This window comes from Uranotaenia lowii, chromosome 2 (genome assembly GCF_029784155.1).
Source record: "Uranotaenia lowii strain MFRU-FL chromosome 2, ASM2978415v1, whole genome shotgun sequence".
Classification (NCBI taxonomy): domain Eukaryota; kingdom Metazoa; phylum Arthropoda; class Insecta; order Diptera; family Culicidae; genus Uranotaenia; species Uranotaenia lowii.
Genome location: NC_073692.1, coordinates 342324013 through 342330790, shown reverse-complemented (window position 1 = coordinate 342330790; position 6778 = coordinate 342324013).

The following is a 6778-nucleotide window of genomic DNA, read 5'->3' as shown; positions in this document are numbered from 1 at the left end:
CTTAATTCTAGGCTAACCTGCTCAGTTCCTTCAGAGGTTCCAATCGGCTGACTCCATACTTACATGCACTTCATGCTCAATACAAACGCTTCAATCTTGTGGTTCGTGTCCCGGCTCAGATGCAACGACGACTAACTGTGCCCTATGCAGAGCAGCATCGAGCCACACGTGGTTGGACCAACACGTGTTTGACCAAAGCCTCGGAGTGTGCTGATGAGTCACGACAATCACTGTGGTACCGATGGGAGAGCGACGGAATTTCTTCCACCATCTAACGGGCTCTCCAGGTATTGGCAGTAATACCTCGGTTGAGAACGTGTTCCACAGTATGACGTCGTATGCGACTACCGGATATGACGAGATGCAGCACCACACGGATTTGGTCTTCCGTCCCCAGCCAACACCCACGTTGAACGATGGGAATCCTGTGTTCAACGTATCAGATAAAGGGCAACATAAGCATTCACAGTTGGAACCGATTTTCATGAGCAGTGCACAATGCACAGTGAACCTTACCTGGAGGTAACTGTTACCAAATTTTCCAATTCGATCGGCGTTTTCTACTATCGACTATTCGTGTACCTGAGCAGAGATAAAAGCATTCTAACAAACTTCTGAATGCATAGTTGTGAAAATTATACTCACAAGTGCCTTAAGCCCTAACATGTGCAAAAAAAAACTTTCTAGGCGTGGCACACGAAACTTGTCTAACTCAGTTTCACTGAGTTTCACAATGCACAATCTGCAAGGACTAAACGAATATAAAAATCTTAAACGGTAAAAATTGATTATCGCTTTCACTACCTGCACGTGTTTTAAGTTTTTGCACTTTTCACAGGGCTGAGCCCGATATGACCAACTGAATACGATCTTAATCGCCGAACGAGTACTGCCAAAGTGGTTTGCGACCGTCGACTACGACGTGCTATCACCCCCCAAATCTAAATCGCGCCCAATGATGGCTAAGCCACCGGCAGTTGTGTGCGTTGCATTGCACTCTATCCTCCCTAGCTAGTGGGCTTTGTCCGCATCTCAAGGACAGTAAAGTGATACGCAGAGATTTTTTTATCACAGTCTCCTTTTGCATCCCAAATAGCTAGTCAAAAAATTAAATGAGATCACTTGTGGAACTCAAATATTCAAGGAAGGGTAGAGCCTAGCGATTGCCTCTAGCGACCGGGAGATGTCGCGTTAAGCGGTTGATGGCGACTTTCGGGTGCCTAACCAAATCAAGAGCTTTAGCATTTTTTTTATGGCATGATTTAACAGGAGTGGTCTATCATAATTCGATAGGGCATAATCAAATATATTACAATTCTACGCTCACTACACGGTTGTAGCATGATTACAACCTCTTCAACTTTTTTTTTCTAAATGAACTAAGCTTCAAAACAGTATAGCATAGCTTCACTACACACATCTTGCATTGGCTGATTCACAAGGTACAACAAAAAATCAAAACCAACAGGAGATGCCAAAATGAGAATCAGGATTCCATTCCCATTTCAAATGTTGATTTTGGTGATTAGTGTGTTGCCATAATGCACACTGCGACATGTCAATGTCATCATAATTGGAAAGATCAGAAACAGTAAAATAATCCTTTAGATGCAAAGAACTAATACGACCCATAAAGCTGTTTCAAATAAGGAAGGGTGTAATTGAGGGAATCCTTCTTGGAAAATTTAAAAAAAAATCCCAATGAGAAGCACAATCGTGAATCAATTAAAAACTATTTTTAAGCGTAGATTTCGAAATAAATCTTTTTATTCAATTAACTTAGTAAAAATTGTTGCCTTTCTAGGATTTATTTTTATGGAATATTCAGTTTTGTCAAGATAGTGACATTTTTATCAATAATTGTTCCAAATTAAATGTGGTTTCCAAATTAACATGTGGAATACAAATTTAGGATATTTTAATATACTCAGTACATCAGGACCTTTTTTCATTCGGCAAAAACATCATAATTTGACTACCATAGCAACATACTTTACTACACAAAGTTGAAGTAGACATAAAAAATTTTTTGCGTGGTTATAGAAATGCAAGTTCAAACACGAGCTTTTTGTAGTTAATACTTGAACCTTCGGTAGATGAAATAAATGTTCAGTGTTGCCCCAATTTCACAATGCTTGAAATTTCCTTGTAGTAGGAACTTTTGCCATGAGGTGGTGCTGATGTGCCTGTCCTTGCTGAAGTATAGCATTCTGAGGATTACCAATGTAGATTATAATATGTTTGCTAATATAGAATTTAAGTTTCTGATCTTTTGCACTAAAAAAAGATATTTCTTATACTTTCGGTGAATACAAACGTCTGTATTCACCGAAATTCACCGGTGATTAAGTCTTGTCAATAATAATATTTGATCAACGAAGGGATAATGCAAATTTTAAAGGAATTAAACAACAAGTATGGCTTTGTTGGTAGAAACCTGACCCAACAGTTCTTGCGATAATCATTTCGGTTAGAATTGCTATATTTCATTAAATATATAGATAAAAATCAATTTCTGTGTGTTTGTTTGTCCTCTATAGGCTCTGCCGTCTTAAAACCTAGAGATCTGGTAGCAAGTTCCAGGTCACAGGTAGGAAAATGAGGTGGTCTATTATAACTGTTTACTGTTTTCAAGATACTGACGTCATTATACATGTGATTTTTAGAGAAAATATCGAACAAGGGAGTTTTGAGGGACATAAAATTGGTTTCAATTATCGGGCCCTGAGACGATAAAAGAGGTCGTTCACATTAAAAGTTCAGTGTTCTAATAATTTTGTGGGAGGCAGCCAATTGATACTTGGCCTCCAATTTTAGTGTGAAGGTAAAGCAGAGGAGTTGTGCGTATAAACAAAAAGTACATGTTTCTGTCATAATTTCGTGCTTTTCCAACCGATTGAGAAGAAAACACTCTCTAATAAATTTAACCAAAAAGCCTATCAACCTCTTGATTCAAATTTCAAGTTAAAGGACAAGGTAAAGTGGCGACTTTGAACACAGTTGAATACTCAATATTGTTGAAAAAATGCATCGGATTCGAAATCAGCTTGTTTAGTAAAAAATCTACACAAATGATTAAAAACCTAACACATAAATCCTTTAACAAAGTATTCATTTAAAAAAATCCATCAACATTATCTGTAACTTCATAATACAATGTTTCGGAGTGTAAATGTTCAATTTAAAACAAATTAAGAAACGAGAATATCTCTTTTAAAAATCAACTGTTGAAATCATGTTCAAAATGATAATTTTTGTATCATATTTCCATGGTATATTCACTGTGAGAATGCAGTTAAGTTCCGATAGTCGTTCCTTCTTAAAAGATTTTAAATTTCAATTTTCCTTAGGAATTCAATCTTCATTATGTTTCAGATATCTGTATAACTTTTTTGTATTTGAATGTGTGAGTTTCAATATTTAATTTAAGAGGCAATGTTTGATTGTTCAACATCAATCTTAGTTTCTAGAGCAATCTTTTTTAAATTTGAAATTGTTATTGAATTCTTTTGAATTATTTTGATTACTGATTGTGCTCTAGAATTTTCAATAATTCGTAATAACCTGAAATTCAATGTGAATTGAGGCTAATCACTTTTATGCATTTTCTGCATTTGTATTTTTGTAGTTTCCCCCTAGCCATTACAGAATTTTCACAATTATCGTAGATTTGATAATTTTTGTGATCTTCAAAGTCGTCGTTGTCTTAACGTCTTCAATCGATAAATTATTCTAATTAAAATTCAGAGTCTTATATTAAAATTTTTCCAAATTGTCTTTGTTATATTTTTGGATTACACAATCTGATAATTGTTTTGAACGACTTAAATCTTTGTACTTTATATGAATATGTTTGAATTTTAAATTTCTCTTCTTAACGTTGATTTCGTCGACTTCAGATAAAAAATTCTTATTCTGAATCTCATCTGATAACATTTTTGATAAATCTTTTGAATCTTAATTATTAAAAAAGTTATTCATATACCATTTAAAGATATTTTAAACGTATTTCATATATCAAAGTTTGGATACTTATTTCGATTAGTCTAATCTCATGTAAAAAATAAGGCCTACTTTTACAAGTTTTCGAGAGTTGACATTGGTTGTTCCAAAACATCTCTTAATTTTATTTTTATTACATTAAAAACCCAATACATAATTTCTCGCCTTGCCTAATTGTTACACTCGAGAGAGTAAAAGTAGTTATCTTTTTAATCAATAATTTTCAAAATCAAGCCACACAATCTTAAAGTGTATCGTATAAATACCATATTTGAAGAATTTTGTTTTGAAGTGCCATGCTCGAGATGTTGCTCAAATATTCGAACTTCGAATGGCTTTTACAAATATCTCCCGGAAAAATGCTTCGGACATTTAAGCGCTCAATCTGGCCCAAATTCCGTTACCAATAACATGTTTTGGAATGCTTGGACCAAAGTTTTGATCTTAAGTGACTTTGCGTCTCTACCAAATTTGCTAAAACAATGCACAGCGGGCACATGAAAAATATTTATATTTTTAACTTTCTCACTCAAAATCTGACTTTTAGTTGAATAATAGGTATCTAAGTAAAGTCTGAAGTCTAATTAAACTTCGCTTGACAAAGTGATTAATTTTCCAAGTTTGTCAAGTTTGTCAGGGAATTGATTGCCGAACTTTTAAGAAACATATCTATGATTTTTTTAAATTTTGGTCAAGTATATTTTAGCTTTGAAATAAAACAAACTGGTGATGAGTATTAAATTCTGGTGATTAAACAACAGTGTTGTATAGCTGGACTATAAAACATAAGAAATTGTAATGGAGCCACAGTACGAACTCCGAGTGGGATAAAACCACAGACGCATAGTAATAATATGTATACAAATTCTACAGAAGGAAATCCGATGCATAGATTTACACGAAAATCTGTTTTCGAAAAAAAATAATTGGAAAAATAACTGCAAAATTTTCCAAAATTGGAGAGCACTAACGTCGTACATTTTCCTCATCTTACTCCACCATTTTATACGTTGAAAATATCAAAAATATAGAACAGAAAGAGTATTATTTATTCGCAATTCAATCTCATGAGCAGTGGCTTTGAGAAGTAGAAAACTTTCTACTATGCCACGATCAGTAGTTTGGCCTTAGAAATCAGCAATAGTCTTATGTGAAGCTGTTTATATGAAAAAAAAACTTTAAAGGCACATTTATTCAAACTATTAAGGTAACTTCTCCAATATTTTGAATGTTAAACTTCGATCAACTTCATCAATGACATGCATCATATTTTAAAATTCAATCTTAATGGTGAAGGTTAATTTATTATTGTGTAATATGAGAACAATTCAGAAATTTTGTCAAATTTGTGATATTGGTTAACACTTTTTTATCTGTGACAAAGATTCACCCGAAATTCTATGAAATTTAAAGTTTTTTATGTGTTTTGGAAAACCTTAAATATTAAGTGTTCATCATTACTTTTATTCAATTCTCTTAAAGAGTGACGGATAAATTTAAATAGTTACTAGCTGACCCGGTAAACTTCGTTTTACCTTCTTAAGTAAAAATCGCAATAAATGTTTAATTTTATCTACACGTCCTTAACTGCATCGTGCTCGCGAATAGATTCTATGGAAATCGTAACAAATAAAGTTGAATTTGTATTGGGACCACCTTCCATAAAAAGTGAGATCCTTGAAACTATTATACAAACCATCTCTGACCCAAAAAAACCCTCGGATACCAAATTTCACTTAATTCCGACCGACCATTCATACGTGATGTTGTTACAAAGAAAACGCCTCCATTTTTATATATAAGATTGTTGATATCAAACTCGAAAATGCCAAGCCCAAAAGTTTTTAACAGTAAAAGTAGAAACATTTATAACCATTTTTGAAGAACTTCTAAGTATTCCAGAGATAATCCAAATTTCAAGGCTTCTGTTGACTTTTCGATATTGATAAAAAAAAATTAATGGATTAAAATTATGACAAAAGTTTTTCGTTTTACAATGAAATATTTGCTTTACAAAACAGTTTGATCACCATTTTTATCAAAGCGTCGCTTCTCATATTATTGAATTTTTTAGTTTTCTAATGACTGAAAAATGTTGTTATTTTAACAAGATAATCACTGAAAATCATATAAAATAAAATATAAAAATAAATATAATTTTTTTTTTTGCTAAAATGGAGCAATCAATTTCAATTTCAGGAAAAACATTCAGCTTTTCAAGGATTTCATATCATGATCCAGTTTTAGTGAGTATTTTTATCCTTTAACAATATTTAAAACCACAGGTAACTAAATTTTTTAACCCAATTTCATTTCTCCAAGCGTCCTCAGCTTCAAATACATTTTTCATCCAGAATGTGTACCACGTTGTTCACACCGTGGTAAGTGGGGACAGTACAGGTAAAAAATTGTCCCAAAGATCATCCATAAATATATTCTATACACCACTCATCGCGCACAGCCGGGCGCATTCGATTGACCCCATTGATTTTTCTTTCCTGCCCATTTATTTACCCTTTTATATGCTTTTTTCTGCGTTCATTCGCCGGTTGCAATCCAAAGTTTTCGCTTGCATTTCGTCCATCCGAAATGTCATCTAACGAGAAAACCAGTTATATTCCCGAGAAATCGGCATAACCTATCGCAGAAAAACTTGGACTCCCGGGAAACGAGGATGAGGGGTCCAGCTGGATTCTGCACTAGCAGCAGCAACAGGCACGAGCTCATGGAATCTCACCGGGTTTTGTGAGGCGTGTTCATTTTTGGATAAATTTGA